The sequence below is a fragment of the Peromyscus maniculatus genome, chromosome 5 (assembly GCF_049852395.1).
Source record: "Peromyscus maniculatus bairdii isolate BWxNUB_F1_BW_parent chromosome 5, HU_Pman_BW_mat_3.1, whole genome shotgun sequence".
NCBI lineage: Eukaryota > Metazoa > Chordata > Mammalia > Rodentia > Cricetidae > Peromyscus > Peromyscus maniculatus.
The window spans coordinates 104602177-104614857 of NC_134856.1; the positions used below are offsets into that span (position 1 = coordinate 104602177).

At 41.0% G+C, this 12681-nt stretch overlaps 1 pseudogene; it reads left to right on the forward strand.

Annotated features, from left to right (window-relative positions):
• Positions 1–8788: 8788 nt before the first annotated feature.
• LOC102915882 (vomeronasal type-1 receptor 4-like) lies at positions 8789–9915 on the forward strand (annotated as a pseudogene).
• The last annotated feature ends 2766 nt before the right edge of the window (positions 9916–12681 follow it).

The following is a 12681-nucleotide window of genomic DNA, read 5'->3' on the forward strand; positions in this document are numbered from 1 at the left end:
AGGCATTTTCCCAATCATCTCTCCAGATGAGTCCATCTTGTGTCAAGCTGACATAAAAATAAAACAAGCCAGAACAGGCACAAGGGGCAGTAAGTGGCACTCACACGTCAGTGGCAACCAAGCGCTGTCTAACTGGACTTCGTTTCCACTCTACAGGAGGGAAATCGTGCCTGGTGCGACATACTTAGCCAGCTTCCCAAGGAATACTGAGGCCGTGGACCTCAGAAAGGAATCTGCTACCACCACTTGGCTAGACCAGCACCATTCATCTCTCACTACTTTAGAAATCTTATCCGTGCACCCACAGAGAAGTGCAGCTAACAGCCCTCATAAAAGAAGCACCTCCCTCTTTACAGCACATGGAAACAATCACACACACACACACACACACACACACACACACACACACACACACACACAATGCAGAGGTCCACAGGTTGTGGGAGTCCAGCCCCAACAGACACATGACAGCTGCATCTGGGAAGATCAGGCAGAAAGCAGCTCAACTAACCACAGCAAAATCTGTGTGGTGCTGGGGATGAGCTGTTGAGACGGCCCAGGAAAGGGCTTGAATTGAGCATCAGGACCGGAGGAGAGCCCCAGAGCCCTCGATCTGCTTTGTTTTGTTTTTGTCAAGCATGCCGTATGTGCTTGTCATTCCCGTGCTTGTCATTCCCGTGCTGGGGAGGTAGAGACAAGCCGACCCTGAGGGTCACTGGCAGCCTAGATGACTTGGCAAGTTCCAGGTCCCAGTGAGAGACCCTGTCTCCCAAAGAAAGGTGCGCTGTCTCTAAGAAGCGACACCCGAGCTGTCCTCTGGCCTCCTGTTGCATGCAAACATAGGTGCATACGCACACAGAAATGGGAGCAAATGGCAGTGGTGTATGCCCCAGAAGGATATAATATTACCTAAGTAAACAGGAAGTGCATTATAAGCAACTTTCAAAAATCTAGAATGACAGAGACAGCTGGCTACCTGGACAGTCACCTGAAGTTCGCCTGCAATGTTGGGGCATCCATCTTCAGCCCATAGGCCTAGAATTTCTCAGTTTCTTCTCCCTGTGTCCTGCAGAATGTCTGGCAGTCTCCTCTGTGAAGCAGAAACCTGAAGGATCATCTTGCCTTGTTTTGGCAAAATTTAGTGGCCATTTTTCCATGGGTCCTGTATGTTCAGTCGATACATTTTGTTGAGCAGTCAGGCAAGGAAAATTTCTTGCCCAAATGGCCAGTTCTGCCAAAAAGGAGATAAACTCCATATGGAGTGTTTTCGATGTCCATATTCCTCTTTGAAGTAAATCAGTGCTTGCCAGAAGCAGATGTGTCTTATTGTCCAGAAAGTCTAAGTTTTTAAAACATTTAAATGCCATATTCTGAAAGTCTTTGGAGTGTTTGAAGATTACCTATCTAACTGAAATATATCTATGTATACCTAGAAAACTTAACTAACATGACTATAAATTGATTCTCATGGATGACTAATTATTAATCTGTGTTTCTTAATTATACATTATAATTTCAAATGAGCTGCACAAACATACCTTAAACAAGAATAGAAATATACATACAGTTTAGCAAAATTAACTTTAAATTTGTAATAAACTAAAATCTATATCAATGTAAAATGTTTTAAACAAGCTGTTGCTCCTTTAAAAGTAGATTCTATAATCTACCCTTTCATCCTATTATATCTATAATATCATCCCTTTTCTTCTTTAGAAAGCGATTGCATTTATAATCAACCTGCTTTAAATAAAAATAAACATTCATTTTCAATATTTTGGGAATTTGGGTGTAGCTTCTCATACTACTTTCTGCTAGTTGAGGGTGCTAGCAATGTTATAGGGATCCTGAGAAAATTAAGAATTATGGTCAAGTCCTAACTGGAGTAGTCTGTGAGGCTGCATTGCCTCAGCCAGTTGCTTTGAAGCTGTTTTGGATGTTGGATCATCTGGGCCATGGCTGTCATTGGAGAACTTTCAGGGGGTCTTGGTTGATCAAACCATATTAGCCTAGAAGCAATCCACAGGCTCTCATCTTCTGTGGAAACAAAAGCAGAACCTCTTTTCCAAAGCAACATATCCTTAGACATAAATTTTGAAGGCAAGATACCTTTAATATATATATATATATATATTATATATTATATATATGTATATATGTGTATATATATGTATATATATTAAAAGTATCTTTACCTTTATATACATACATATGTATATATATATGTGTATATATATATAAGTTGAACTGAGTACCTTTTACAATCAAATGTCTTTCTGCAGTTAAAAATCCCAAAGACAATATAATCCAGACTCTCTGTGTAATTTCCATCTTTACGTGGCTTATTTTTTGTATTACTTTTACTGTCTCTTTAAAGACTTTATTTTTTTAACTATTTCTTTTTATAACTGTATATATTCTTTATTTATTTCTTTATATAACTGTATACTCCTTTTCCTCTCTCTTCCAAGCCAATGTACATTTTTACATACACTGCAAACCATTTAGAGTTTTACTCCATCTGAACCTTCTTATTGTGAATCTATGATCCTCCTCTGACGAGGAGAGATTTTAAACTCTTAAACTGTGTTGCTAGGACCAACTCGGCAGCCTTGGCTGCTGACTCTGCCCATCTTAGCTTTTCAACATGGTGGAGGTATGCCTACCACCAACTCCAGGAAGTAGTGGTTCGATGCCTCCAACAAGCACCATGTAGCCCAGAAACCTTTTTGTTTTGTTTTGTTTTTCTTCTGGTATGTACCAGCAAAAGCTAAATCCACCATGCTGTAGCTCAAGCCTGCATACCACAAACCCACCACATTGTACCTCATGGCTTGCCTGAGCAACACATTGAAGAAGCTGTTTTTAGCTTCATTTTGGAATTTTTTAAGGTATTCTCAGATTTTTGGTAGAAATTCTTGCTACCATGTCTGTGCACCAAATGTAGCATGAATTGCTAAAAGATCTTATTAATAAAAAACCCAGACCCAGATATTGGGGCAAGAACTGAGACATCAGAAAAGCAGAAAGAAGCCAGCCATGTTTTTTTTTTTTTAATTTTATTTTATTTTTATTTTATTTTACAATACCATTCAGTTCTATTTATCAGCCAGGGATTCCCTTGTTCTCTCCCCTCCTGCCCCTCTCCCCTTCCCCCCAGCCCACTTCCTATTCCCACCTCCTCCAGGGCAAAGCCTCCCCCGAGGACTGAGATCAACCTGGTAGATTCAGTCCAGGCAGGTCCAGTCCCCTCCTCCCAGATTGAGCCAAGCATCCCTGCATAAGCCCCAGGTTCCAAATAGCCAGCTCATGCAATGAGCACAGGACTCGGTCCCACTGCATTAATGCCTCCCAAACAGATCAAGCTAATCAACTGTTTCACCCATTCAGAGGGCCTGATCCAGTTGGGGGCCCCTCAGCCTTTGGTTCAGAGTTCATGTGTTTCCATTTGTTTGGCTATTTGTCCCTGTGCTTTATCCAACCTTGGTTTCAACAATTCTCGCTCATATAAACCCTCCTCTTCTTTGCTAATTAGACTCCCGGAGCTCCACCCGGGGCCTAGCCGTGGACATGAGTGGGAGTAATGAAGCGCAAGGGTCGAGGGAAAGAGAGCCTGTGGGAGTGGGAGATCCCAGCTGGATCAAGAACAGAGAGGGAGAACAAGGAATAGGAGACCATGGTAAATGAAGACCACGTGAGAAAAGGAAGAAACAAAGTGCTAAAGAGGCCCACAGAAATCCACAAAGATACCCCCACAATAGACTGCTGGCAATGGTTGAGAGACAGCCAGAACTGACCTACTCTGGGGAATGGGATGGCCAAACACCCTAATAGTTGTGCCAGAAACCCCATCCTAGGACTGAGGAATCTGGATGCCAGCCATGTTCTTATCACTTGGAAATCCTCAGCCAAAGAGACCTACTTCCTGTATACCCATGCCTATATGCCTTTCTGTTCAGCATCTCACTTCCTCTCTCTAACCAGCTACATCATTTCTTGTCTGTCTGTACAGGCCTCCAGACCTCTATGGTTAGTGCTGGGATTAAAATCATGTGCCACCACGCCTGGCTCTGTTCCCAGTGTGGCCTTGATCTCACAGAGGATGGATCTCTGCCTCTGGAATGCTAGGATTAAAGGCCTGTGCTACCACTACCTGACTTCTATGTTTAATATAGTGGCTAGCTTTTTCCTCTGATCCTTAGATAAGCTTTATTAGGGTACACAATATATTACCACAGCCTACAGTTGACAAATTTTCTCCACAGAACTCATCCCCGATGGAAGCCACATGACGGACTCTCTGATATTTTCTTGCCTTTTATTTAATAAATCAGTGAAACTACTACAAGCTTTAAATTGCTTATTTTTCTTTATACTTCAAAGGTAAAAAAGACACTAAGAAATTTTCTACACAAATTAACAGAGAGAACAGAGGAAAGTGCTCCTTGTTGGACCAGAAATAATTATTTTATTTTTCAACTTCTGTCCACCCTGACATATGTAATGTACAACTGAGTTTCTGTGTACCTGGATTTCCCCATTCAGTAGAGAGGATGGAAATCTTGGTTTCCTCAAAAGCTGTCTTTTCATTTACAGCAGAAGCATTTCTGATTTCTATTAGATGTCAGCTTCACCCACATGTGTAGAGACACCACCACACAATGCACAAAGAGAGACGAGTGACCTCGAACTCATCTCCCAAGGAAACCCAGTGGTGCTTTCTCCTCAAGAACAAGACGATGATGCTATCAGTTCCACAGTCAGCCTACACCCACATTTATTTCCATCATTTTGCATTTGGGATAGGAAGGACTCCTGGGCACTAGAATGCAAAGTACACAGAAGGACCACTCTTGGACACACGTGAGTTTTAGAAGTGTCCTTGAAGTCTTATAACAACTAAACATTGTTTTTGGAATAAGGTCGTGGTTGGGGAAGGTTGGACTTTATATTTCAAGTCTCATAAGATATTTAAAGTGCAGGAATGAAACAGTCAATTACAGCTAACACCTTAACTACCAACCGGCACAGAGAGAACAAGGGACCTAAACTCATCCTGGTCCATGTTTGGAACTTGCTCAATAAGCAGAATCCCCAGTGCTGAGCATCATTTATTCTAATTCTGTCTAAGGAGGGATTTAAGAAAGAGAAGCAGGTGACTTAGTCTATGTGTTAGAAGCCGGTCCCCTGCCAGATCATAGCTTGTCTCTTTGGGAAGGTGAAAAACGGTCTGGAGATTCGGGAGCTCTGTACAAAGAAACTCAGTTAGTTGTTCATTTTCTCATCTCACATCCTTCCTCTCAAAATAATTTAAACCTAATTAAGCTTGAAATAACCTCTGAGCAAAACAGATGTAGTAATTGTGGAGAGAGGGGGAAGCTGTACTTCAGGAACTGGGGCCCTGCAGAGGCCTTCCTTCCCCCTGACACCGTGACAACATGAAACTTGATGTCCGCACTACCTGATGGCAGCCAAGAGCCCCACAAATCCTGACAGTACAAATAGGACCTGGCAAGTGTCACTTCCCAGAGCTGCTCCGGAGGCTGTCTGCACCACAGAGGTCCAGGTGAGTTCATGGAGGTAAGATCTTCGATCCCCTCAGCTGTGCCAGGGAGGGTTTCACTAAAGCAGAAGTCTCTCCCTTTGACCTAGCCAGGGAGCAGTTCAGAGGCTCTGTGATCCTCAGGACCTCTGCTTTCCTTCTGACCCTGAGGAGGCTGGTCCCTGACTCCAAAAAGATCAAAGGAGTCAAGTTCCTGGAGACACAGAAATGGAACAGAAATGCTGAGGCATCTCTATCCATCCTCAGGCTGGAGGATCATGACAGAGCTCTGCCTGGGTCTTTGCCTATGGTTACCTCCTTGCCTTTTTTTTTTTTAAATGAAGGTATAGGATGTATAAAAATTTTAAGAGTGTATCAAAATATTGAGACAGGGACTGGAAAGATGACTCTGTGGTTAAAAGCACTTGCTGCTCTCCCACAAAACCTGGGTTTGTACCAGCACTCACACCATATCTCACAATCATCTGAATCTATAGTTCTGGGAGATCTGATGTCTTCTTCTGGCCTCATCAGGCACCAGGCATGCATGTTGAATATACATATATGCAGACAAAACACCCATACATATAAATTGATAAAAAATGAACTAAAATAAAACAAAATAAATACTGAGACAGGCAGAATAGAAGACTCCTACTATATCAGTACTAGAGTAATGAATTAGAAAGATTACATGCTGAGGACCAGCCTGTTACATAAGAAGACCTTGTCTCAAAAAAAAAGAGAGAGAAAGCCAAACAAAATGTTGTTTTCAGTCTCCAGATTTACTAGCATACTGATTCTAACACGTTATTACCATTGTGCCTATAAAATTTGTACTTTTCAATTTTGGTGCATTTCCATATTTCAAATATTGGCAAATGTTTTCTTTTACAAAGTGTTGGTAGGTCCTAAACACAATGAAGATAAACTGGAAGGATTTGGTTAAAGTTTCTTGATTCTGTCTCATGATATCCTACACACTTGTAAGTCAATTTTAATCATTGTGTGCTGGAAGATGGGGAGAAGTATAAACCACTAGAGCAGCAGCTGCCGTTACCATCTTGAGAATCCCTGCCGTAAAGGATCCAGGCTGTGAAGGATACATCCTGAAACAGCTCATCGTAATTTTATCCCAGTGCTAAGGAAAAGAAGCAATAATCTTATATTTATTGGCATGGAAGAAATTACCAATGAACCTCAAGGTTCTGGAGTTATACAGGATGTGGTATTCTTTGTCTCTGTAGATAGAAATCATGTCTCCTAAAACATTTCACAAGATAATCTAAGAGATAAGCCGGCTCTATTTCCGTGTGATTCTTCATATGAAAAGATAAATCACTTTTGAGATGTCCCAGAAGCTGGCTTCAAACAAGACACAGAGCTTTAAAGTTTGTAGAAAAACAAAAGAGAGTTAGAAAGTAGAATCCCTAGTCCCTTGGAGAAAAGAAAAGGAAAGGAAAGAGTTAGAACGTAGAATCCTTAGTCTGTGAACAAGTGGAAAACATTCATATTTTCCATTGGGACTAGAGGTAAAAGGATTGCAGGGATTTCTACAGATTCCAATCTCTAGGTAAATAATGAATATTCCAAATGTAGTAATGAATGTAGTGATGCTGATATGCCTGCTACTAATGTCTGGAGCGTGTTTCATTATTTACAGACATATAGGATGGTATCCTGAGTTCTAGCATGCAATAGCACAGGAGATAATTACCCCTTTGTTAGAGGAGCAGTTCAAAGGCCATAAATGACATTACTAGAGTTATTAGGCTACATGAACCCACAAGGCTATGGTCATGCAGGTCACAGGTGATATCATCAAGACACAGACATTTAAAGAAATCCTGTAAGTTTAACAGGAGGGAGCATAGGGAACCGAGGCATTCCAAGTACTCAGAACACACAAACCCATGGAGCCACTGAAATATCGAGTTTCCTCTCATTCTAGAAAAGGTGCCCCAGCTTACCATAAATCCCTAAGAAATGAGAACGGAGTTCCTGAACATGAAGAATAACATCCTGCTGAGATCTAAGGTTCTGGAATCAGCTCACACAAATGCAGAGTAAGCAGCCTGCCTGATAAACAGGATGGAGAAGAATCAGGAGAAGCAGCTGCAAAGCAAACTGACAAACTGCTGCTCACAAGGCCCCACAGAGGCAAATGCACCGTGAACTCCTAGATGGGAATCCCTGGTCACACAGTATGCCCCAACCTATGGTACTGTATGTAGAAAATACTGAGGAGTTGTAAGTCATGAACTGCACTCATTTCATAGCATCACATAATACTTCATTAATCTCCTTCTCCCATCCAAGTCATCATCATCTCCTGGTCCAGAGATATTCCAAACTCTTTTAGATGCCCTTAGGTTGCTCATTGGGGGTCACAGATTCCCTGAAGACATCCACCGAGATCACAGCCCTCTGCTACCCACTCTCCTAAGAAATGTCCCAAGATTCCTCTTGATGTTCTTCCTAATTACAACGGGGTAGTAACATGACTTTTTAACCCAGGACTCTTTTTCAGGATGTCTTTTGATGATTCAGCTTTAATTGTTGGACCCTATCTGAAAAGATTATTCAATATGACTTTTCACTGAGGATTGTTTTTTTTTAAAGCATAATCATTTATATGGAGTGAAATCACAGAATAGTTAATGTCAAAAAATTTAAATGGAGAAATCCAAATTATAAAGCTTTGACGCCAAATGCAGACCTGGGAATGGTTGTACTAATCCAGATGCAGACAAGAAAGGAATATCAACAAAGGAGGAGACAGTGTGGAGGGTGAGGTACCAAATCTGAGATAAATTACAGGTGGTGACCCAGCAGGAATTCCAGTGTCTGGGAGGTGATGTGGGGAAGGCACACAGATTCAGTATGAGCCTCAGGCTTTTGGAGTCAGGTAGGAAAATATGATGAAATAGAATGAGAAACAGAGGAAGAAATGTTGGTTAGATAAACTTGGAGTTCAATTCAGCTATGTTGAGAGTTAACTAGGATAATCCATGCACATAAATAGACAGACAGACACACACACACATACACAATTACACACACACACACACACATACACAAAACCAAGTCAATTTTGCTCGTGCACAGCTAAAAAATCAAAATCTCCTTTGAAACTTTAGATTTTTGAATAGCAGTTACCGAACTCATCTGTCAAAGAACACACAATATCCCAGAGTCCACAGTGGGGAAAAGGAGGCATTTCAAAGATCTAATCTGAAACATTACATGTTTCCATTGCTACCTCTTGCACACTAGAAAATGCCATTGTGCAAAATGTGTTTTTCAGATCCATGTCTAGCATTACTGATGCTTTTTTGAAAAGTGTTTACAGCGTGGAAACAAGTTTTTCTACCTAAGAAGAAAGAAATGGTTTTGAAGATTATTAACGAAATAGTTTTCTTCTTCATGACTGTGCTTGGCACTCTGGGAAACATTTCTGTTTCTATGAATTATATGTTCAGTTGGTGGAGAGGCCCTGAGAAGAAACCCATACACCTTATTCTCATCCACTTGGCTTTTGCAAACATCATAATCCTTCTTGCTAAAGGATTGCCAAAGACAATAGCAGCTTTTGGTTTGAGAAACTTCCTAGATGACATAGGCTGTAAGATCATCGTTTACCTGTCAAGGGTGGCCCGCGGTGTCTCCATCTGCACCAGCAGTCTCCTCACTGTGGTCCAGGCCATCATCATCAGTCCCAGAGCATCTGGGTGGAGGAGGCTCAGACCTAAGTCTGCATGGCACATCCTTCCATTCTTTTCATTCTTTTGGATACTCAATGCTTTAATAAGTGTGAACCTAATCCACTCCATCACAAGTATAAACCTGAATATGTCACAGCTTGAAAATGGTGACAACTATTGTTATTTTTCGCTAGAAAGTCAGAAAACAAAGTGGCTTGTTCTCCCTCTCATGGTCCTGAGAGATGCAGTGTTTCAGGGAGCCATGGGAGGGGCCAGTGGCTACATGGTATCTCTTCTCCACAAGCACCACCAGCATGTCCTCTACCTTCAGAAGGCCAAGCTTCTCTGCAGAACTCCCCCTGAGCTGAGAGCTGCCCAGAGTGTCCTCCTTCTCATGCTCTGTTTTGTTTTTTTCTATTGGACTGACTGTGCTTTATCTCTATTTTTAAGTCTCTCTTCAGACTTATCTCAAAACGATTCTGAGATAATGATTATTCAAAAATTCCTGGTCCATGGTTATGCAGTCTTCAGCCCCCTTGTGCTGATTCACAGGGATGGACTTCCGGCTGAGTGTTGGCATGCTCAGTGGAAGAAATTGAGGAAATGTCCCTCTCGTTTATCTTTTTAATAAGCATAAAAGAAATCTCAGTTCTCTAATATTGTGGGTAAGACAAAATTCAACCAAAGCACTTTAAAGATGTTTTTATTCTTAGACAGTTATCCTAGTGACTCACAGCCTTGGCTTGAGAGAGTTCTAAGCAAAGCACAATGATATGGATATTTTCTCCAGCTACGCACCCTGGAGAAGTGCCTTTAACAGCAGATTATGAAAAAGATTTTCTCAGCACTGTGAGTCCAGGAGTGGGATGTGTGAGGACAAATTGGGTAAATTTTATCAAAAGAACTAGTCTTTTTCTCTTTTAGACAGGAATTTCTTATCTTAGATCTATAGCCACAGGTAGATTTGTTCTTTGAGAATTTCACTGGGGGAAAATGTTATACATTATGGAATTGTTGTTTCCTAAAACAATAATTTAACAACAAAAAGCCCATTTTTAACTGCTTGAAAGCAGGTTAATTATCCAGCCACAGAAAGGATCTTATGGAATTGTAAATAAATGGTGAAGAATCAAGACACCTTTATCTGGAATGACATGTACTATGAAATTTCAGTCAATAGAATCCATTGACACCAATCACAGAACCGAAATGCATGGAAACACTTAATCGATGCATGAAGAGAGTCTGCAGTAACATAGATTATAGACTGTGTAACCAGGTAATGTATGCACAGTAAAGTGCCATTCTATATCCCTCTATAATTGCTTTATTCATAAAAATGTGAATTCATTTTTCAATATTGATAAATAAATGTGTTTGCAAGCAGACAGGACTTGTTGGTAGCTGCCCTTTGTTGCACCCTGACTCTCCACAACACTAGTCATCTCTCTGTCATGAAAGAACTGCATAAGGATCTGATTCTAATTTAATTTAATTTAATTGACAATTTTTGCAATTATAGCCACACAATAAGGTACTGGGTAGAGAATATGGGTCTAGTTATCAGATATTGGATGAACCCATTATGAAAAATACTTACTAATAGTTAACTTATTATATTATCTTTGAACATAAAACTCTAGAATTGTTAGAGACAGATTTGTACCCTATTTGAAAATAACATTTCTATCACCTATGGTGAGAACCCCTTAAACATCTGGGTACATCATGGTTCTACTTTACAATGGTGAATACATATTTATTTTGTGTTTGGTTGCACCAAAAAATGTTAGCAATTTCTGTTATAATTTTATGCTATAGTTCCTTAAGTAGCTTGGCTTTCTAGTATAAATATTACCTTGCAGTGTGAATGTAAAAATATCTTAGATTTCAAATATTTTCTTCAGTTATCATTTATTCAAACATTATGAAAGATTTTGTAGGCAATCATCACTGCAGGATTTGTTTTTATATTTTTATTTTACTGGCAACAAAATCTATGAAGAGAAGAGAGTGAAAGCAGCTCCAATTCCAGTCTGTCCTCTCTCGCGCTGTGTCAATGGTCATGCATCTGCCGTCTGCTCTTAATGCTCAGCAACCTTCTCTTGTGTTCAGATGTGGCACGCTGTGTGTCACCCCATCCCCAGGATCTTACATCACTTCCTTTGAGTCAGCGCTCAAAGACTGATTTAGAAAGTGCTTTTGTGAACTCTGGTCCCTTCAGATCAAGGCGTTTTACCCAGTGTGGTGTGCATGCCTGCAATCTCAGGACTGAAGGGGTTAAGAAAGGGGTGACAGGGAGGGTGAGGATAAAGGAGGAAGAGGAGAAGGAGGTGGTGGCCGAGCTGGGAAGATGACTCTATCAGTAACGTGCTGGCTGTGCATTATGAGACCCTGAGTTCAGATCCCTAGGATCCATGTAATAAAATAAGCCATGCACAGTGGCCTGTGTAACTCTAGGACAGAAAGGTGGAGAAAGACAGATCCAGGCAGCTCACTGGCAGCCAGTCTATCCAGTCTGTAAGATCTGAGACAGACCCTGTCTCAAAAGATAAGATGTAGAGGGCAGATGAGAGAGCTCACCAGGTAAGGGAACTTGCCACTAAGCCTGATGAAACAAGTTCGGTCCTTGGGACCCACATAGTGCAAGGACAGAACTGACTCCCATAACTTCCCCTCTGACCTCCATGTGCATCACACACACACACACACACACACACACACACACGAACCAAAAAAATAATGATAGTGCAGGGGGGTTACCATGGAAGATGACATCAGATATCAACCTCCATATTTACATGTGCAGAAAGAGAGAGAGAGAGAGAGACAGACAGACAGACAGAGACAGAGACAGAGAGGCAGAGACAGAGACAGAGACAAAGACAGAGAGACAGAGAGAGCATGCAAGGCTTCAGCAGTAAGTGAGTAAGTTCACACCCAGGCACATCATAAATTGCTAAATATTCAATCAATAAATTAACCTGAGAGAAACAAGACACTTCTTATGAAGAATCCTGGATTCTCAAATGACACTGGAGTTTTCTCAGGGCACAGTGAATGTTATACAGAATTTGCATTGATCACCTTTCCTTATGGAACCTCTACTCAGATTGGTGGGGCACAGTGACATTTTACACCTCTAAAAACTAGTGTGGGGGCCTGGAGAGATGTCTTAGGGGTTAAGAGAACTGAATGCTCTTCTACAGGACCCCATTTCAATGCCCAGCACCCATAGGGTAGCTCAAATCATCTGTAACTCCATTCCCAGGGGCCCTGATGCTCACTTCAAACTTCCACAGACACTGCATGCATATAGTACAGATACTCATGCAAGCAAATACTCATAAATGTAAAATAAAAATAAAATATAAAAAAAATTAAAAATATGTCAGTTTAGACTAGTGTCCTATCAAATCTGAAAAGATGTAAGTA